The sequence below is a fragment of the Thamnophis elegans genome, chromosome Z (genome assembly GCF_009769535.1).
Source record: "Thamnophis elegans isolate rThaEle1 chromosome Z, rThaEle1.pri, whole genome shotgun sequence".
NCBI lineage: Eukaryota > Metazoa > Chordata > Lepidosauria > Squamata > Colubridae > Thamnophis > Thamnophis elegans.
Genome location: NC_045558.1, coordinates 66,195,851 through 66,219,128, shown reverse-complemented (window position 1 = coordinate 66,219,128; position 23,278 = coordinate 66,195,851). Strand labels below are relative to the sequence as shown.

General features: G+C 40.7%; 1 protein-coding gene across 5 annotated transcripts in view; it reads right to left on the bottom strand.

Annotated features, from left to right (window-relative positions):
* BBS9 (Bardet-Biedl syndrome 9) overlaps window positions 1–23,278 on the bottom strand; it is a 347,201-nt gene that overhangs the window by 138,647 nt on the left and 185,276 nt on the right. The gene's annotated exons all lie outside the window — the stretch shown is intronic.

Genomic DNA, 23,278 nt, shown 5'->3' with positions numbered 1-23,278 from the left:
GCGATGAGACGACATGTGATCTCAATACTCTGAAATCGCTGTCGATACTTTTGCCACTGGGTGGTCCAAAGGGACCTAAATCATCCCGCAGAGACGGTGAACAGGAAGAATACGTCTTGCTGATCTCAGGGACATCGCAAAGTCCCTGATCAACCCAAGAGAAGTTCTTCAAGCCGGTGACAAAAAATCCAGCCATTAGGCGGATGAAGTCGGGGTGGCTCCAAAACAGAAGGATACAGAAAGAGAAAGTGTTTTTATCATTTTAAAAAGAGACTGCTTATAAAAAACTTAAAATTAATTTAAATTGGAGAACAGAAGAAATAAGTGGCGGAATTAAATTTGGAATGGTTTTGGACAGTGGGTTATCTTACCTTTTAAATGTTATCTTCATGGATGGAATTTATGCAAGCCTTTTAAAACGAATGGATTAAGTTTTCTTCTTCTATTTTTTTATTATTCTTTGTAACCTATGGACTAAAATTCTCCTCTTTCATTACTGTGGGTGTTCTTCTAACTCATTCAAGAATCGGACTTTTTTTAAAACTTGAAATACAAAAAAGATACAAAAAGAAACAAAGAAAATTGCAACAATAACACTGCTACTCAGAGGCTGGAAGGTTTGTGTATTGGAAATGAAACACTCTTACTTTTCTCACTGATTATCCTGGCTTGGCACTCCAAGATCTCACTGCTTGTTTATAGAGAGTTATAAGAAGAAAAGCATACAGATGTTCCTTTGAAGTATATCTTTAACCAGAGAAAAGTGAAAATAAAACATTATTGTGAATCTATGCTTAATCATGTTAACCTTCTAAGCTAGAACAGCAGTGTTTGTTAGCTGGAAATAATGGCACAATTTCAACAGCAGAAAGATATGAATATTGAATGGTACCCACGAAAGGAAGATTAGAAATCCTTTTGGATTATATATAAAGGTTAATAAAAAAGAACTAAGTTAGATTCAGTTAAAATCTTGATTATTAGGGGGGAAATGTTATGATACAGGATATAGTTAAATAAAGGAGGGATAATGATAACAACGTATATATAGGTATGGGTACAACATAAGGAAACTGGATGTAAATTGTAAAAAGTGATTTGGAAAGGAGGATTAAAACATTTTGTTATTAAATATTATGGATGTTTAGCTAGAATAGGACATAAAGATGAAATGAAATGCCAATATGTGGTTGTATTAAATCTTGATATATTTTATGATGAAGGACGTTTAAACAATTATAGTCAAATGAAAATGGAGGTACGATGATGGTAACATGTATAAATATCTGAGTTAAAATACTTGAGTTAATATGAAATGTTTGTTGACTGTGAAAGAGATGCACGAAAGTCTTTTTGTAACCAACTGATACACTTTCTACAGTATGTAAAGAAGGATGTGTTGTATTTGTTTTGAAAAATAAAAATAATTTAAAAAAAAAAGGATACAGAAGGATCTTGACAAACTTGAACATTGAACATCTAATAAAATGAAATTCAATGGTGAAAAGAGTAAGGTTCTACATTTAGGCAACACAAACGAAATGCACAGGTACAGTATAGGTAGTACCTTCCTCAATAGTAGTAACTGTGAGAGGGATCTTGGAGTCCTAGTGGACAACCATTTAAATATGAGCCAGCAGTGTGCAGCAGCTGCCAAAAAAGCCAACACAATTCTAGGCTACATAAACAGAGGGATAGAATCAAGATCACGTGAAGTGTTAATACCACTTTATAATGCCTTTGTAAGGCTACACTTGGAATACTGCATTCAGTTTTGGATGCCACGATGTAGAAAAGATGTGGAGACTCTAGAAAGAGTGCAGAGAAGAGCAACAAAGATGATTAGGGGACTGGAGACTAAAACATATGAAGAACAGTTGCAGGAACTGGATATGTCTAGTTTAATGAAAAGAAGGACTAGGGGAGACATGATAGCAGTGTTCCAATGTCTCAGGGGTTGCCACAAAGAAGAGGGAGTCAAACTATTCTCCAAGCCACCTGAGGGTAGAACAAGAAGCAATGGGTGGAAACTAATCAAGGAGAGAAGCAACTTAGAACTGAGGAGAAATTTCCTGACAGTTAGAACAATTAATCAGTGGAACAGCTTGCCTCCAGAAATTGTGAATGTCCCAACACTGGAAGTCTTTAAGAAGATGTTGGATAGCCATTTGTCTGGAACGGTATAGGGTTTCCTGCCTAGGCAGCGGGTTGAACTAGAAGACCTCCAAGGTCTCTTCCAACTCTGCTATTGTATTGTATTGTATTGTATTGTATTGTATTGTATTGTATTGTATTGTATCTATCACCACTCCTTCCAAACATCTGCATAAGAGAGAATGCTGAGATGTATTTTTATTATTTATTATTTTAAAAGGTGGGAAAGCATTATATAACTGGTTTACTCATTTCACTACTTGATTAGAAGTATATATTTTACTATTTGATTAGAAGTATAACATTTAGAATAAATACTTCCAAATGGGGAAAAACTACACAAATTCTTTATTTATCAAAAATATAAATGCTTTTTTTCAGAGATTAGCGGGAAGATATGCCCAAATCCATAGACACAGTATGTACTTTCCATTTCTGATACTCTTTTATAAACTTGTTCCTCAAGTTTATTACAGAAATGGGAATCAAAGAACACAATAATATCTCAGATATTGGCTGACTGGCTTATTTTGGCATGAGCTTTCATAATCAGAAATTATTTAACTAGACATATAAAGTTGATTGAAAATGCGGTTTGAATGCATCTTAAAATATGTGCATTGAAAGATAACACATATTATAGAAAAAAATTAACAGTATATTATCCCATTCATTCTATTCAATAAAATTGTATTTTTATACTCACTTCTTGAGTAGTGAGTATAAAAGTTTCCATGAAACTCACTAAAAATGTTCTGGGTGGGTTAAACAGTTAAAAGTACAATACAAACCAATATATAAATTTTAAACACCATCCCCAAAGACCACCTCCAAGATAGATGCCTCTAGCAAACAATTGGGGTTAAAAGCTTTAGCTCGAACAGGTCTGTTTTATACATATATAAAAGCATATACAATAATTATATAAGATAAAAATTAAATAGACATCATAGAATTATAGTTGAAAATAATTTTCTTTGAGATCTGCATGATGCCTGAAAGAAAGATCACTACAAAACTGATGAAACAGATTTTCAATCATAACTGATTAAATCTAAACAATATTTTTGGATAATAAAATACTTTATTACATTATAAATTTTATTATATTACAAATTATCCTTTAGATAATGCTAATTTCTCAGACAGAACATTATCACTAGATAATATTTTCTTTCTTATATTTTTCTGTTCTGGACAAGGATGGACCAAGATCAAATGCCAATGTGTCATGTCTCAAAAAACACATCAAAATTGTAACAAGTCATTGCAATGCAACAATTAAAAAAGTGAATTGCAGGATAAAAAATTGCTCTTAAATTTCATTATTAGGAAATGACTTTTAGACAATAAAATACAAAAATAAAATTATAGATCTAGCTTAATGGGTTAAAATTTTTAAATATCATTGTAGTTGAATATTAAAAAAATGATAAAAATACAGATTGGCCAAGTAATAACTAGAAGTCAGCAATGGGTTTGTTAAAAAAGATCATGCCAAACCAATCTTATTTCATTCCCCAACATAGTGACTAAATGAGTAGACCAGTGAAATACTGTGGGCATAATATACTTGGACTTCAGCAAGGCATTCAACAAAGTAGACCACAACCTACATCTTGGTAAGCTAGAAAAAAATGGGATAAATAACATCACCATAAGATGGATTTGTAACTGGCTGACAAACCGCCTGTCAGGCCTGCAATTATATTCCTTTTAGAATTTTGGCCTGCCACACTTTCTCTTATTTCATTATGCTGTTTCTTTAGTATAGTTCAGTGGTCCCCAACCCCCGGTCCGCGGACCGGTGCCGGGCCGTGGAGTACCTGGCACCGGGCCGCGGAAGCCGGGTGTTCGCTGTCCCAGGCGGCCCCGCTGCGGGGAAACGGAAGCCCCGAGAACAAAACAGGCGTCAACGCAGAGAACGGGAGCCTCGCAGAAACAGCCCTTCGGGCGCTTCCTCTGCAGCCGGAAGCTTCAGCGGCCAAGGCGGCTCCGCTTGAAGAGGCTCTTCGAAGCTTTTTCCGGCACCGAGAGGAGGGCTAACCCGCCCTCCCTAGCCAGGGCTCCGGCTTTGCCACATGCGATGCTCGGCGCATCCCCCGCTGCTGCATGGCCTGCGAACCCCGGCAGCTCCGCTTTCTGGCTGCAGCAAAAGCGACAAGGCACCTGCCGAGCGGCCCCAGCCCAGTTGGCAGCGGGCATACGGTCCCAGCCCAGCCAGCCTCATCGCAGCGAGGGGCTCTTGGGGAAGCCGCCTTGCTCGCCCCCCGACCTGCTAATTTGCAGAGCGAGGCTTCCCCGATGCAGTCCCGGCGACTTCCCTTCGGCTCGTCGGAGCTGCCCCGCGGCCAAGAAGTAGCTGGGAGGGCTGCCGCGGCTCCCCTGGGCGAGGCCTGACCGTGTCTCGGGAGGCGCCCACGCGAGCACGGCTCAGCCGGCAGCCAGGCGGGCCTCCGGAAGCGCTGGCGTTCCTCTTCAGTAGGATCGCCGAGAGGCCGAGGGCAGAGCCGCTCCCTTCCTCCCCATGGAGCCCACCGTGGGGAGGGGGCGAGGAGGGAACCGCCGTTCGTCCCGGCAGGTGGGGGCGGCGGTTCACCGGGGAGATGATCCGGAGGTAAGCACGGCTGACGACCACGCCCGCCCACCCACCTCCTTGCGGGCCACTTTGGCCTCGGCGTGCCGGAACTTGGACACCCTGAACAGGCTCATGCACCTCTGAAGGACGGCGACCAATGACCGCCCTCTGGGCTAGTGCCCAGAACCACTTCGCGGGAGCCCTGTGGGCGGAGGGGGTGGGCAGGCAGGGGCGCAGGGGCGCAGGGGCGCGAACAACGCCCCCCCACCCCTGCGCGCGCTCAGCGGGCCACGGTAAAATTATCAAAGGCTGACTGGTCCGCGGCGATAAAAAGGTTGGGGACCACTGGTATAGTTGATGGGAGGGGGAAATAGACAGGAGTGAGATGTGGAATGTATTGTTTTCATTCTTTACTAGAAGCCAAGGTCATCCTTTGTCTCCGCACCAGTACACCTGACCGGTATGGATGCCAGCGTGGAAGAAGAAGATTGGACCATGTGATGGATTGTGGGTGTGGGGACAAGATCATGAACTTTTAACTGGGTGGAATTCTGATGTTATTTCCAGTATTGGGATTCCATAGCATGATGCCAGTCTTATTAAATTGGAACTTTAAGGATAGTTTTGCCTTGGTCTCTGATTTAATTCTGCATGATATTTGGAATGCTGACACCATATTAAAGAGTAGTCCTTAATGGTACTACATCTACATGGAGGAAGTAAGCAGTGAGGTACCACAAAGTTTGTCTTAGGCTCAGTATTCTTCAATATCTTCATAAATGACTTAGATGAGGGAGTAGAAGGGGAAACTTACCAAATTTGCAGATGATACTACACTGGCAGGAATAGCCAAAATCTAGACAATAGGCTCAAGATCCAGAGGTATCTTGACAGTGAACACTGGGCCCTATCTAACAATATGAAATTCAATGTAGAGAAAAATAAAGTCTTACACTTAGGCAAGAAAAACCAAAAGTATATATAGACTGGGTGAAATCAGGCCTAACAGCAAAAACTGTGAGAGGAATCATGGAGTTTTACTGGACAACCAATTAATATGAGCCAACAGTGTGAGGTGGCAGCCAAAAAAACAACAATGCAATCCTAAGTTGCATTAACAAAGGGATACAGTCAAGATCAGGGGAGGTAATAATACTATTCTATAAAGCCTTAGTAAGACCACACCTAGAGCACTGCAACCAGTTTTGGTCATCTCACTATAGAAAGATATTGAGACTCTAGAAAGTGCAGAGAAAAGCAACCAAGACGTTTAGGGGATTGGAGGCTAAAACATACGATGAATGGTTGCAGGAACTGGGCATGGCTAGTCTAGAGAAGGGAAGGACCAGGGGAGATATGATAGCAGCATTCCAATATTTGAAGTGTTGCCACAGAGAGGAGGGGATCAAGCTATGTTCCAAAGCAGCTGAAGACCAGACAAGGAATAATGGATGGAAATTGAACAAAAAGAGATTCAACCTGAAAACAAGGAGAAATTTTCTGACAGTGAGAACAATCAACCAATGGAACAGCTTGCCTTCAGAAGTTGTGGGAGCTTCATCAATGGAACTTTCAAGAAGAGGCTGGACTGCCATCTGTCAAAAATGGTGTAGAGTCTGCTAGGTCCTACACCATTTTTGCGTTGGACTAGGTGACCTACAATGTTCCTTCCAAATCTGTTATTTTGCATCTATATCTATTCTGTCAAACATATCTGCTTTAATGATTAACCATAAAAATCTTTGCTTATTTTTAAATTTTAAAAAGAAGTTTTATTATTAAATGAACTTCCTTAAAGAACAAATAAGGTATCTGATGAAGTCAAACTGTTCATTGTAACAGACAAGAGTATCTATTACTGAAAAAATTCCACACTAACTTGCTATAATGAGCAGATGCTTGAGTTTGTATCTGTTTTGCAAGCAATCTACCTTCCCAATGCTTCGTACTCTTTTGTCTGAGTAAATAAATAGGTTGAAAATGAAATTCATTTAAAGACATTTTCTCTGTTGAACTTCAATATACCTTCAAAAGATAAAATAAATGTATAATCATCCATTAATTAATTGTTTGTTTAAATCTTAGCTTCATTTTTACAAGACCTTCTTCCAATAACTTAACTATTAAAGAGACAGTTAAAATGGTGCCGAGCTCCCTGAGCTGCTTCGTAACACTGTTTATGTTTTGAATTTGTACGTAGTTTTAAAACTTCAAGGGAAAGGAGTGATTTATCACTTCACTTCACAGCTGTGGCCAGCAGAGTTTTATTAATTGGTTGAAGAAGAAACTTGGAATGGCCTCTAAGCCAAATCTTACTTTAAAGATGCCCCCCCCCCTGGCTCCTAGAGGTTCAGGCACATCACCCACACCTGGCACAAAACTGCAGTTTCTTCCTTCCACGCCCCCTATAGGCGACCCACTAACGAAAGAATTCTTCCTGAAGGAGCTGGCCGAGGCTTTTAATACTCAGGCAATTAAGGTGGAATCAAAATTCAAAGAACTCAAAGAAGGGCTCAAAGAAGAGATATCCGTGGCGCATAAGGAGCTGTCTGATAAACTTGAGACCCGGGTTTCCAAAATCAGAGACGATATGTTGGGGATTGTAAGTTTATTGACAGAACATGTTTCCAGAATTGAAGACAGACTAGATGATCTTAATGACGCCAATATTAATTTGGTATCGAAAACAGAGGTGGTGCAACAAAGAGTTGAAACTGCTGAAAAAGAAATTATTATGATACAGTACAGACAAATGGAACTGGCATTAAGAGTAAGGGGCTTGCGTGAAGACAAGCAGGAAAACTTGAAACAGATTCTTTCAGAAGCGTTTGATAGCCTGATGGGAAGACCAGGGAGTAACTTTGATTGGCAAATAGATAAAGCTTATCGCGCTAATTCTTGGCTGGTGAAGTAGAAGCAGCTTCCACGGGACATTGTGATATATTTTACTACAAGAGACATTAGTAATATGATATTACAAGAGTCCTATAAAACTAAGCTTCAAATTGGGGGTCAGGAATTGACCGTTTTGAAAGAGATACCATCTCAAATGCTAAGATCCAGGAAAGACTATGCTTTTTTAGTTGAAGAGCTTAGAAATCGCCAGATACAGTTTAGATGGGATGCACCATTTGGCCTAGCACTCACATTTGAGAGGCAAAGATACCGTCTTAATTCAGTATGAAAAGCTCAAGATTTTTACCATAATATTTTGAAGGCTGGACATCCCGCACCATCTGGACCTAGAGAAAGAGCACAAGAAGGACAAGATAGACAGCAAACTACACAATTACCAGATAAGATGGATCACCCTTCTCTCTTAGAAGCACAAGGAGCCATGGAACAAAGACCAAACCGTATGACTACCAGACGAATGGAGTAACAATCCAAAATGTAACAATCGCAACAATCACCTGCCATCGGTCAAGAAGCTATAGTAACCAGTCTAGAAGCAGTGGGAGGAGCCAGGCCAAAGGTTAAACTTCAGGTTATCCAGGAGGCTCTAAAAAAAGCTTCAGGAACCAAAGACAACAACTAAGTTTCTAACATGGAACGTCAATAGATTGAACTCTCCACAGAAGAGAAAGAAGATATTCCATTATCTTAAACAGTTCAAGAATGATATAATTTGCTTGCAAGAAACTCATATTAGATCAACTGATCACAAATATTTGATTAATACAAGACTTGGTCAACATTTTATAGCTTCTGCTACGGAAAAGAAAAATGGTATAGTTATATACTTAAGAAAAGACATGAAAGCTGAACTAATCGAAGCAGATCCCCACGGAAGATACATCACATTAGATCTAGTATTGGAAGGGAAAAGGACATTGATATTGGGAATATATGCTCCTAATCAATAACAAGATGGATTTTATAGAAAACCTCATGCTAAATTAGTACAGTGGGATTATAGGTCTTGCATACTATTGAGCGACTGGAATGGTGTTATGGATACTAAGAAAGATAAGAAGGTTTCCCGTCCAAATACTCAAATGCGAGCAAAACTACCTAAATCCTTTTTCGATATGATGGATGACTTCGAATTGAGAGATATTTGGCGAGAAAGAAATGCAGAAGAATATGACTTTACCTTCTTCTCTGATAGACATCAATCCTTTTCTAGGATCGATTTTATATTAATTACTAATGATTTGCTTTCCAGGGTGAAGAAGACAAAGATCTCAGCTAGAGTTTTATCAGATCATAACCCAGTTTGGATGGAGTTGGGAGGGGTGGCACAAGCAAGAAGGTCTTGGAGATTGAATGAAAATTTATTCAGATATGAAAAGTATATTAATGATTGTAAAAATTGCTAACAGAATACTTTGTTTTTAATATGAATAAGGGTACACCTATCGAAATTGTATGGGATGCAAGTAAAGCGTATATGAGAGGAGTTTTGATAAACATAAATAGATTATATAGACATAAACAAGGGGTAAAACGAACAGAACTGGAAGATGAAATCAGGAAGAAAGAGCTAGAGTTAACTTTAAATCCAGGAGATACAAAGATTAAAGAAGCAATTACTATACTAAAGGCCCAATTTAACATGTTGATCTCAGATCAGGTAGCTACTAGTTTGTTATACGCAAAACATAATACCTTTTGTAATGCAAATAAATTTGGCAGATGGTTAGCATATCAGATTAGGAAAAAACAAAACTCTCGAAACATAACTAAATTGGTCTATAGAGGGAAGGAAGTGTTCCAACAGGATGAGATTCAAAAGGCCTTCCGGGAATTTTTTACAGAGCTGTATAAGGGTGATAAAATTAACGGCCTAGATATAGAGAGATACCTAGACAAAGAGAAAATACCCATAGTTAAAGAAGAGCAGAGGCAAAAATTGAATCAACCAATAACTTTGGGGGAAATTCTACAGGTAATTAAGCAGTTAAAGGCAGGGAAGGCACCAGGCACAGATGGCTTGGCAGCGGCTTACTATAAAAATCTACAGTTAGAAATGGTAGAACCTCTTAAGGAATTATTTAATAAGATTCAAATGCAAGGTAAGGTGCCCCCATCTTGGAAGACAGCTTTTATATCCCTGATACCCAAAGAAGACCAAGATATTACTCAACCCAAAAACTATAGACCTATCTCATTACTTAATGTAGATTATAAAATCTTTACTAAAATAGGTTAATGTTGGTTATTCAACAATTGATACACAGTGATCAAACAGGCTTTATTCAAGGGAGACAAATGAAAAGTAACGTAAGACTAATTATTAATGCATTAGAACACTTGGGAAAGAACAATCAAATTCCTGCCACGTTCATATTTTTGGATGCTGAGAAAGCCTTTGATCGAGTTAATTGGCAATTCCTGTTGAAAACACTGCAAAAAATGCAAATAGGAGAAAGTTTTTTACAATCAATCAAAGCAATATATCAACAGTAAACGGCTCAAATTATAGTCAATGGAAGTTTAACAGACTCTTTTCAAATTGGAAAAGGTACAAGACAGGGTTGTCCCTTGTCTCCACTATTGTTTATTTTAACTTTGGAAATACTGCTGAACAAAATACGGGTCCTGGAGGGTCTAAAGGGAATTAAGATTAGGCAGCAAGAATACAGAGTGCATGCTTTTGCGGATGACGTGGTTATAATATTTGATCAACCACAGAAATCTAATATGATCTTAATGAATACGATTAACCAATATGGTCAAGTGTCTGGCTTTAAAATAAATCTAGGGAAAACAAAAATTCTAGCTATAAATATGAATACTAAACAAAAGGAAGAACTAGGAGGAATGATAGGATGTGAAACAGTTAAAAAGGTCAAATATCTGGGAGTTAATATTTCAACCTCAAATGGGAAATTATATAAGTATAATTATGAACCACTTTGGCATAGTATACAGACAGAGATGAAAAAATGGGACAAGTTGCAGTTATCTTTGTTGGGAAGAATAGCAGCAGTGAAAATGAATATCTTACCTAAATTTTTATTTCTTTTCCAAATGTTACCTATACTTAAAAAGATGCGAATCTGTTAGAATGGCAGAAGGGTATTAATAAATTTGTATGGGAAGGAAAGAAGCCGAGAGTAAAGTTAAAAATAATGCAAGATGTGCGTGAGAGGGGAGGTTTGAAATTACCCAACCTAAAATTATATTATGATGCAGTAGTATTATCTGTAATCAGTGATTGGATTGATTTAACTAATGATAGGATACTTAATATCGAGGGACATGATTTGGTATATGGCTGGCATGCTTACCTGTTATACAACAAAAAAGTCGACAAAAATTTTAAAAGTCATATTTTAAGGAATGCTTTATTGAGGGTTTGGAAAAAATATCAATACAAATTAAATGACAAGATACCCATGTGGGCAATTCCTAGACACGCAATAGAAAATATGAACATAGCACAAAAACAGGATAGAATTACTTACAGACAGCTTCTTATCCTAGAAAGGGGTGTATTACAACTAAAAACCTTAGATGTATTAAAAGAGGAAAAGGTAATTCAAACATGGTTCCAGTATGGGCAGTTACAGGCCAGGTGGAAAATAGATCAAAAAATTGGTTTCATGCAAGTCGAGGATAATCTATTTAAACAAATAAGAGATCAAAGTTTAATGCATATAAAGAGGATATACAATGTATTAGTACAGATGGATTCCGAAACAGAATTAGTTAAAGATTGTATGATAAAGTGGGCTCAAAATATTGAAGAACCAATAATGCTGGATACATGGGAAAGAATTTGGGTAAGAAATGTGAAATTTGCACAAGCCCAAAACCTGAGAGAAAATTTTTACAAGATGTTCTATAGATGGCATTTAGATCCTAAAAAGTTGGCTTCTATGTACTCGAATTTACAACCCAAATGTTGGAGATGTGGTTCTCTCGATGCTACATATTTCCATATATGGTGGACTTGCCAAAAGGTTAAGGCATTTTGGATAAAAATATGGTGGATTATGCAAAATATTCTTTAAAAAAGGATAAAGTTTACTCAGTTTTTTTGTTAGGTATAATTACTGATTTTACACTTAATAATGGCAGCAAGACTGTTGGTGGCGCAATACTGGAAAGAAGGAAGATTTGCCTACAATTCAAGAATGGACATTGAAAGTCACAAATTTAGCCGAGATGGCTAAAATATCGGCATATCTTAAAGACCACCCAAATGAGAGATATAAACAAGACTGGAAAAAATGGATTGATTATATACAAAATAAATAAGGGACTAAGAAATTCCAGATAGCCTATGCTTAAGATCAGGAATGATTTAAATTGTTTAAAGTTAGTTTAGCAAGGAGGAGCTAAGTTCAATGTAAAGATGTTATTAATTTCTTATTCTTTTTTTTCTCCAATATATCTTAGACTGTGTTTGTTTAAAATCTATACCGTGTACGGGTTCTGGGAAGTCGGGGGGGTAGGTTGTGGGGCGTTGGGGGGAGGGTGGGGGGGATGGATATATATCAGGTTAGATGAGATGTGTTAGATTTCAATGTAATTTGACTCCACATGTATACTGCTTTTTTTTCTTTATTTTATATTATTATTATTATTATACAATTGTATCACAGCGGCCAGTTGTTTCGCCGGATTTGGCATTGGTTACTAGTCGGGCCCCACCCAGGGGCCTAGGACGTCGTAACGTATTTTCGTAATATGCGTGCAGATCCAAGCAGTGCGGCTTTTTGCATTTGACTGATGGTGATTTTGTCAATTTTTAACTGTTTTAAATGTAATTCCAGTGCTTTTGGAATAGCACCCAGTGTGCCAATTACCACTGGAATTACCACTGCTGGTTTGTGCCATAGTCGTTGAATTTCGATTTTTAAGTCCTGGTATCTATTATTATTATTATTATTATTATTATTATTATTATTATTATTATTACACAATTGTATCACAGCAGCCAGTTGTTTCACCGGATTTGGCATTGGTTACTAGTCGGGCCCCACCCAGGGGCCTAGGACGTCGTAACGTATTTTCGTAATATGCGTGCAGATCCAAGCAGTGCGGCTTTTTGCATTTGACTGATGGTGATTTTGTCAATTTTTAACTGTTTTAAATGTAATTCCAGTGCTTTTGGAATAGCACCCAGTGTGCCAATTACCACTGGAATTACCACTGCTGGTTTGTGCCATAGTCGTTGAATTTCGATTTTTAAGTCCTGGTATCTTGCGATTTTTTCATGTTGCTTCTCGGCGACCCTGCTATCACCTGGTATTGCAATGTCTATGATTGTGACCTTATTTTTCTCAACCAGTGTGATGTCTGGTGTATTATGCGCCAGTATTTTGTCGGTTTGTATACGGAAATCCCACAAGATCTTGACCATCTGATTTTCTGTGACTTTTTCAGGCTGATGTTCCCACCAGTTTGTTGCTGTTTTAATATTATAATTTTTGCACAAATTCCAATGGATCATTTGTGCTACTGAATTGTGCCGCAATTTATAATCAGTCTGCGCGATTTTTTTACAGCAGCTGAGTATGTGATCAACAGTTTCGTCAGCTTCTTTGGCACGGTTTTCATCTGCACTATATTTTTGTCGTTTTGTTGGCTGGTCCACTTGTAGCCCACTTGTCGACGGATGTCCAGGGACCCCAACATCCGCCGCGGCCCTTGTTAACCCGCGCGACGACCGATGCGGTATGGAATTCTTATTCGTTTTTTTCACCATATTGTATGGGTTGGCGGGGGGTTTTTTTTACGGGACCAGATGCCAACCTGATCCCAACCTTCCTCCTTTCTCATCCGATTATTATTATTATTATTATTATTATTATTATTATTATTATTACTTTTTCTTTAAAAATAGGATAGGCTAAGCATATTTACATGTAGTGGAAATACACCAAGGAGAGGAGGAGTGGGAAAGAAGAAAGATGCGGAGAGAAGGATAGGAGAGAGGGTAAGGGGAAGATGAGAAGGATAAGGAGGAGTGGATTGTAGAGAGAGGAGCAGTAGAAAGGGAGGGGAAGTAGAGTAGAAAAGGATGATGGAGGGAAAATAGAAAGTTGGAGGGTGGTAGAAGAAAGATGTGTATGGAGAGCAGAAGAGCTATAATGGGTTTCTATTGGGGGGGGGAAAGTGTTGACAAGAGGAACTGATGTAATTATTATTTAATACTATATGATATGGGCTATGTATAGTATACATGTGAGTGTATGTTATGAAAATGAAAACGGAAATAAAATTTAAACAGAAAAAAATCATCCATTAATTTAATAACATTGAACAATAATTAATAATTTAAGAAAAATATATTTGCTATTTTATTATGTTCAAGATTTTCCTGTTTATCCACTTAAAAGGAACAAGAAACAGGAAATGCATTCATGGGTGTGGTGCATGCTTTTTTGGTATAAATAAATGAAGCCTGTGTAAATAGACTTTTGTTCTACAACCAAAGCATAACTTCTGACAGATACCACTTCAGGTGTCAGGGTTCCAAGTAACATCCAAAATTAAAACAGAATCCAAGGCAAAGTATTTCTCAAAGTTCCAATTTATTAAGAGAGTCATGGTGGCATATCTAGAAAAACCCGAATCTGAAAGCTTCTTGGTTTTCCACACCCAGTTGAAAGTTCAAGATCTTGCCCCCACACCACAAGTCCATCACATGATCCAATCTTCCACTGCCATGCTGGCAGTTCCACCCATCCATTTTCGGTCAGGTGCAGAGGTACCAAGACAAGGATAACCTTGGCAATCTAAAAGGAATTTTATTTTGGTTACATCACATCCTACTCCTTACTATCCCACTCCCATTTCCCCACTATAGAAATAGCATAGTAGATAGAAATGTGGCAGGCCAAAGATCCAAAAGGAAACTGGCTGCAGGCCTGATAAGCGGCCTCTCCTCAGAAGAAAAGCATTTCCTGAAAAGAGAATAATGTAGGGGTTAACATAACAGAATTAACCACCTCTCCCCCCTCCAGTGGGCCCTTTGGCTTATCAGGAAAATTATCATATTGTTTTACTAACTTATCTGCTTTTAGGTTCCAGCTTTTCACCTAAGTAGCTTCAGACAAAGGGTACCTCTTCCAATGTACTAAATATTGTAAGCGACCCCTATACAGCGTGGAGTCTAAGATTTGTTTTCACCTCATAATGTGTTTCCCCTTCTATCACTACAGGAAGAGAAGGAGGCTGAGTGGATGGTCTTACACTGGACCCAATTACTAGTTTCAACAAGCTACAATGAAATACTAGGTAAAATTTCCCTAGAATTCTGAATAGACTGAGTTGAATTGTAACTTGGTTAATTATCTTCACTATTGGGAATGGACCTAGAAATTTTGGGCCAAATTTCTTGCTAGGCATTCTTAATCTTACATATTTGATACATACAAAAACTCTGTCCCCCACACGAAAGGGGATTGGAGTGAGCAGTGTTTATCAGCTTGCTTTTTATAGGCTTCTGCTGCTTCTGCTAGAGTTTTTCATATTTTCCCATCCTTTCTTTAGTGTGTCCTTCAGTCAGAGACACGGAGGAGGGAGGTTCTCCAGGCAGCTCAGGCATGGGAACAAATTCCATGCCACTGGTAATTTGGAAAAGAGTTAATTCATGCTGCTGTAGACCGCATTGTTGTATGCCACTTCGGCGAAAGGTAGCAAGTCCGACCAGTTGTCTTGCTGATAGTCCACATAACACCGGATGTATTGTTCCACCATCGCATTGGCCCTCTCTGCTGCTCCATTCGTGCTTGGATGAAACACTGAGCTCAGTCCTTAGGTGGACCCGATAGATCTCAGGAACTCTCTCCAGAACTTATAGTGAACTGGACTCCACGGTCCGAAATGATCCTCCTGGGCCCTGTGCAGGCAATAAATTTGTTTCACAAACATTTTCCCTAATTTCTTTGCAGACAGCAATCCTGAGGAAGCAATGAAATGCGCTTGCTTGGAAAACAAATCAATAACTGCCCAGATTACTCTATTCCCGCTGCTGTCTGGGAGCTCAATGATGAAGTCCATTGCGATCTCTTTCCATGGTCATCTGGGGCTGGCCACCCATTGTAGTAGTCCAGGGGGCTTCCCTAGCCGTGTTTTCATTATTACGCAAGTAGCACAGCTTTTTAAGTAATCTTCCACTTCCAATTTCATCTTTGGACACCAAAATTGGCAAGGTGGAGAGTTTTTAGATATCCAAAGTGGCCTCCTAGTTTTGCATCATGGCTTCGCTGTAGAACTTCCAGCCTCAACCTCACGGGGATGTAAAGTTTGGACCCCTTCCAGGTTAAGTGATCTTTCATCGTTAGGATGTCCTTGTTATTATTGAGCCATGGGTCTGCTGGGAGTGCCAGTTTCATTGCTGCAGTCAGCTTATCCTGGCTTTGAGTGGTGACTTCGGCCACCTTTTGGAGGAAGGGAGGAAGGATGGGGTGAACCACTTCTCCCTTCTTACTGTCGTACTGTGATTTTCTTGACAAGGCATCCGCCAATAAGTTCTTTCTTGCAGGGATGTGTTTCAGTTCAAATCTGAACCTTTGGAAGTATTGTGCCCAGCAAACTGGCTTTGGGGACAGTCTTCGATGGGCTTTGAGAGCTTTGAGATTTTTACAGTCAGTCCAGATCTTGAAGGGCACATTCCCCCCTTCCAGAAAATGTCTCCAAGTGAGCAGGGACCACCTGATAGCATACGCTTCTTTCTCCCAAATGGCCCACCTCCTTTCAGTAGTGGTGAGTTTTTTGGACACATAAGCGCATGGCAAGAGGTTCCCTTCTTTATTCTTTTGCAGTAGCACTGTCGGTACTGCTACATCACTGGCATCTATCTGGATTATGAATTATCATTCTGGGTCGGGATGTTGCAGTATGGGCTCTTGGGCAAAGAGCCATTTTAATTTCTGAAAGGCTTTTTGACAGTCCATTGTTCATTTTAGGGGTTGGTTTACTTTTGGCTTTGTCAGGGAAGGCCCCATTTTTAATAGTTCAGTCAATGAGAGGGCAATCTCCGTAAAAGCCAGAATGAACTGCCTATAGAAATTGGCAAATCCAAAAAAGCTCTGTAGTTGTCTGCGAGTACTTGGAGGTTTCCAGTCTAACACAGCTTTCACGTTTCCTGGATCCATTTCTATCCCCTCATTGTAGATGCGATAACCAAGGTAATCAAGTGAGGTTTTGTGGAACTCACACTTTGATAACTTTGTGTATAGCTTGGCAGCTAGAAATTTTTCCAGGACTTGCCGTACCAGCTTCAGGTGTTCTTCCAGGGTTTCAGAGAAGATCAAGATGTAATCGAGATAAACAAGCACTCCATGGTACAGGTGCTCATGTAGCACCTCATTTATGTACTGCATGAAGACTGTGGGTGCTCCTTGTAGCCCAAATGGCATGACTTTGAATTGAAAGCAGCTAAGGGGGCAGTTAAAGTTGTCTTCCATTCATCTCCCTCTCTGATTCATATGCGGTAATACGCCTCTCTCAAGTCCAGCTTGGTGAACACCTTGCCTTTAGCCAAGTGGTTCAACATATCTTTCATGAGGGAGAGGGGATAGGTGTTCTTCATGCCTAGTGTTTAACCCCTACATATCAATAGAGACACAAACACTGCCATCTTTCTTTTCTCTGAAGAGCACTACTTTCGACTTTGCTGGTTCAATAAAACACCGCTTCAAATTGATGTCAATGTACTTCTTCAATTCAACCATCTCCTTGGGAGTCATGTAATTCATTTTCGGTTTTGGTAGGGTAGTCCCAGGTATGAATTCTATTGCACAAACTGTGGGCCACTGAAGGGGACATTTTCCTCACCAAAAACCTCCACTAAATCCCTGTAGTCTTTTGGTACTTGTTGGATCCCTGAGGGTTTAGTATCTGTCTGCTGCAGGTCCTGCAGGTTCTGGGAGGTCTGGGCTATTGGGTTCAATCGTCCCTGGATGGCCCTTTGGCTCCACCAGAGATAGCAGCCCAAAACCAATAATAAATTTCCTAACGCTGTCTTCCCACTTTACCATAGGTGTCCACTTGGGCTAAGGGTCTTGTGCATATGTCGAGCTGCTCCACAATTGACATGCTGATTAAGCATCGGGTGCAGCCAGTGTCCACTATTGCCCCAACTTCCCCTTCCACCCTCGTTTCAGGCACTTGGAGTTTGGATTTGACCCACTCACCACTGGGTCTTCAGTATTCTCCTTCTCCTTCGAGGTGGATGGGGCTTTCCCAATGATCACTCTCTCTGTCTCCTTAGGTCAAAGATTATGTTTCTCAGGTTGTTGTATCAGCCGACTCTTTTCTGGTGGCTTTTGGGGGTCTTTCTTTGTCGTGCTGGCGGGTGGTGGATGTGCATGTGGGACTGGGGCTGGTGCCAGGTATTTTGATGCTCTGTGGCCCAACTGACTGCATCAGCAGCATTTTATTGCCCCCCCCGGGTGAAGGGTAGGTGGAGGCTTCTCAGATTGCTGCATCTGCGTTTGGTGGCTCAAAGGCCTTCTAGCAGGTTTCCCTGCCGCAGGCTTTCAATGAGGGTGAAGATCATGGCCCAGTATGATTGCAGTGGTATACTAATTCTGGATTTGTTCTGCCCCCTCTCCCCCCTATAATGCAAATTTTGCCTCAGTTCAGACCTAAGGCGTTTTTGAACATGTGGACTACGAGTCTTTCTGGCCAGTCTCTTAGTCTTCCATCCATTCTTCTGAGCTCCCAAACTAACTCCTTCACGGGACGACCAGCCTGACGCAATCTCTGGATCTGCTCTTCTGCTTCCATGTGTTCCACATCTCTAAATCTGGGTGCATCAGTTGGATGAACCCGGTTACATCTTCTAGCTCGGGAGCCACCTCCTTGTGGAGCTCCGCTATCCATTGTGCAGCCTTGCCCTCATTGATCCCTTCTGCTATTTCGTGAATCAATTCTCTGTCAGAAGGATATTGTGCTCCAACTTGATTAATGTATGCCCAGACTTGATTCATGAAGTAAGCTAGCTTCTCTGGGGTCCAATCAAATGTTGCCCGGAACTGTGGGGGCGTGGGAGCCAGAGGAGCAGGAGGCTGGGCAAAAGCTTGCTGAGGCATTGCTGGTGGGGCTGGAACTGGTGGAGCCCTCAGTCTTGGGGGCTACCCTGGGCCAGTTATCTGAAATGGTGTCATCTGCTGAAGAGGGTCAGGCGCCCACTGGCTTTGGGCCCCTCTACGACCCGGGAAGAAAGCCTACCCTGGTGGTGCTTGATTCACAGGTTGCAGCCCAAACATCAGTGGCTGGCTAATGGGAAGTGTGCCCCAGGACCCTTTCTGGGGCTGGGTTGAAATCCCCATTTCGATGGAGGGCCCACGAGGCAGGAACACTGATGTTGGCTTTGCTCCAGTAGCAAGGAGTTGGGTCGACTCACTGGTCGCTGGGTGGAAGGAGCCAAAATCTCCACTCCAGTGCATTGTAGAGTCTCTGCTAGGGAAGGAGAATGTGGGCTGGACCAGGGTCCACTTAGGTGATCCTGAGCAAAAGAGGGGTTTGACTCCACTCACGTTTAGTTGTCTGAAAGGGTCTGGGAGGCCAGTCAGAGAATGACTGCATGAGGGTGGCTGGGATCTCCATTCATCAGATCTGCTAGCCGTTGTCTGCTCTGACTTTCTCCAGTCATGTGACAGAGTTTCCCTGGCACCCCCTTCCTCTCCAGCAGAAATTCCTTAGAGGTGATAAATCCAGAGGCTTCGCCTTTCAGATTTAAGTCTGCTGCCTCGACTGCAGCTTTAGAAGGCACATAAATGGCCTCGATATAGGTAGGCGATTCATCAACTGTGGCCTTCTTTGCAGCTTTCTTTTCTTCCTCCATCTTCATTGAAATTTTGCCCAGGATTGGATCAATACTGGGTTTCAGTGCCCCTAACAGCTTCCCAATCCTAGGATAGCTGTTGAAGTATTTTAAGGGACATTCGGGTTAGTGTCAGGTTTCTAAATAACATCCAAAATTAAATCAGAGTCCAAGGCAAATTATAGCTCAAAGTTCCAATTTATTAAGAGAGTCATGTTGGCATGTCTGGGAAAACCCGAATCGGAAAGCTTCTTAGTTTTCCACACCCAGTTGAAAGTTCAAGATCTTGCCCTCACATCCACAAGTCCATTACATGGTCCAATCTTCCACTGCCATGCTGGCAGTTCCACCCATCCATTTCCAGTCAGGTGCAAAGGTACACAAGACCAAGGATGACCTTGGCAATCTAAAAGTAATTTTATTTTGGTTACATCACATCCTACTCCTTACTATCCCCCTGCCATTTCCCCACTATAGAAATAGCATAGTAGATAGAAATGTGGCAGGCCAAAGATCCAAAAGGAAACTGGCTGCAGGCCTGACATCAGGATTAATATAAAGTCAACTATTTTGAATCTTATTCATAATAAAAATGAGATCTTAAATGACTGTCTAAAAAAGATATCAGCAATATTTCCCATTTCAGAACCACAAGGTTTTCATGAGAATATAAGCACAATTTACAAACCTTTATTTAAAAATACTAATGGAATATGAATAACTCCCTATTCACCCACAATATGCTATAGTCGCTTTCAATTACATTCATATTTGTGTGGTACAGTATAAAATACAATATGAAATTATTGTAATATCCTGGAGAGAATTCTTTTTTCTTCCAAAATGGTAAGATATTGCATATTATGTATGTCTGGTGGTTTGGAATTTGATATTCTATAATTCAAATATGTATGGATACATACATGTATAATGTATATGACATTGAACAGTCTGCTCCAAACTAAATGAACGTAAACATTTTTAAAGTATGGTTTCAACTTTTCTGAATCATTCCATGCATTTGAGAAATCTTGGTGTCACATTTGTGAATCTGCCATTCTTCGGGGGAAGAGGGGGGCATACTCCCTTTAGACCTTTCTATCCTTCTTTCCTATAAATCCTATACCATGTAATTAATCACTTTATAACTGCTAGTCTGTCGCCTAGAGGTTGGGCACTTTCTCACCTTTTGGGGAAGGGATAGGGAGGGCGAGCCATGTGGACGGCATTGCTCAGGAAACAAGCCTGAGAAAATCATCTTATCACTTTCCCAGTGTGTCCCTTACAAAAAACATCTTCACACCTGCGGATTGGCCAAATCCACATTGGATGGTTGGGAGGGGATTCTAAATTATTTTATTACTAATGTATTGCCTTAAGGACCCAGATTCTGCTTTGTTTTCGCCCAGTTGTCACCTCTTTTTCAATAAAAAGATCCTTTTGAAATGCAAAGTTTCAAGAGTCCTTACTTCCTTGATTAAGGGGGAGCGTTAGACCCTAGTGTTAGAATGAGCAGCTGCTGATGCTTTTGAACTGAAAAATATTGATTGTTTCTTGATGGCCCTGCAAGGCAGATTTGAAGACCCTTTGGCCGATCGCAAACCCGGGGATCATATCAGGGTAGTGAAGCAAGGTCGCAGACCAGTAGCTGAGTACGCTGAGGAATTCCAAGACCTCGCATGCCAGGTGGATTGGCTAGAGGACATCTTGGTGAGCTGGTTCAAAGATGGGTGAATGATGACCTGTACACTGCCTGCCTGGCCTGAGGGACTGAAATAGATATGGCCAGAAACCAATATGAATGTGGAGAAGATCAACCCCCACCCCCCAGGGAAAGAGAGGCGTTTAAACCACAAAACCTGCTAGCGCAAAGGCCATCAGCTTGCTTCAAGTGTGGGAAGAAAGGGCATCGCACCACTGAATGTTACTCAAAAGATCCTACCAGGAAGCCCGAATGCCCATCTGGCGGGATGCCTACAAAATCGACCCCTCAAGGAAAGGAAACGGCACTGAGAAGCTGAGAAGCCGGAAATTTCCCCCTTCCTGAACTCCAGGAGAGGAAACTCCATCAAACACACACAGCCCTGAAACAACCCGAACCCATCTGAAAGTGATCCCGGTGAAGACTTGCTGGTAAGTGAACCAATTCAACCACTCACCCTACCTTTAAGATTATTTATCCCTAGCAGAGAGGAGGAGGAGAAAGTATCGGCTTTGTTGGACTCAGGGTGTACCCAATGCTTAATTAGTCTAACCTTGGTAGGAAGGCTGGGGATCCACCTGAGGAAACTAAAAATCCCCATCGCACTCTGTCAATTTGATGGGTCCTTAGCGGGAGGGGGGACAACAACTTTTGCCACCAAAACCTTGCAAATAAACTTAGGATGCCATAATGACACTTTAACTTTCATAGTAGCCCCGAGAATGGAATGGCCACTGGTCCTGGGTCTCACGTGGCTGAAGTAATTGAACCCGAAATAAATTGGAAATAAGGATCCATAAACTTCCAAAAATAATGACTTTCTCAGTAACTTCAAAGGCAGGAAAAGAAAAAGAGGAGGATAATGAAACAGCAATGCTTGGCCGAGCAGTGGAGACTCCAGATATCGCAAAAGAATATTGAGAATTAGCTGAGGTTTTCAGCAAAGAACGCACAGACAAGCTACCCACTACCACCACGCCACAGATTGTGATATTGAGATCTTGCCAGGGGCTAAGCTACCAAAGCCAAAAATGTACTGTATGTCTCCTAGAGAACTCAAAGAACTAAGGAAATTCATCAATAAAAACCTACAAAGGCTCCATGAGACATCTTTTTGCATCTCTGCATCTATTTTAGGAACCTAAACATTATCAGTATAGAAAACATGTACCGCCTCTCTTTAATGAAGGACGTGCTAGCTCACCTGTCCATAGGAAATATCTTCCCTAAACTGAACTTACATGAGGTGTACTACTGCATCAAAATAAGGGAAGGGAATTAGTGGAAACCACTTTCAACACCCTATTAGGATGTTTCCAATATAAAGTACTGCCATTTGAACTACAAGGGGGGCTAGCAGTTTTCATGGAATTGATAAATAAAGTATTACATGAACATTTGTACAAAGGGGTCCTTGTTTACCTGGATGACTTTCTAACGTACACAGAAACAAAAGTTGAGCATGTAAAACTGGATCGAATGGTGCTAAACAAATTCCACTCCGCGAAACTGTATGCAAAATTCTCCAAATGTGAATATCACCATGAAGAAATCGACTATCTAGGTTACTGCATTTTTCATGAGGGCATAGAAATGGACCCACAAAAAAAGCAGCTGTCAGTGACTGGGAAATGCCCGGCACCCACAAACAGCTGCAAAGTTTTTTAGGCTTTGCAATTTCTATCAACAATTCATCCCAACTTTGCCTTCCCCATCACTAGCTTGATGAAAACAAAAGGAGAAACAAAATAAAAACCACATCAGCCATTAAATTGGACTATGGAATGCCAAGTGGCATTCGAAAAACTCAAAAACTGTTTTCAGCAGAGCCAGTACTAAAAGACCTGACCGAGACCAACCGTTTGTCATACAAGCGGATTTCAATTACGTGGCCATGGGGGCAGCACTACTCCAGAAAAATGAACAAAATCAATTTAAAACCTTGTGTCTATACTGCCAAAAAACTAACAGAAACTGAAGAAAGATGGGCAATTTGGGAAAAAGAAGCCTATGCAGTTTGTTGCACTCTCCTCACCTGGTGCCACTTCCTTGAAGGAAATAAAATCCCCTTTGAAGTCTGGACTGACCATAAAAACCTGGAAGCCTTAAA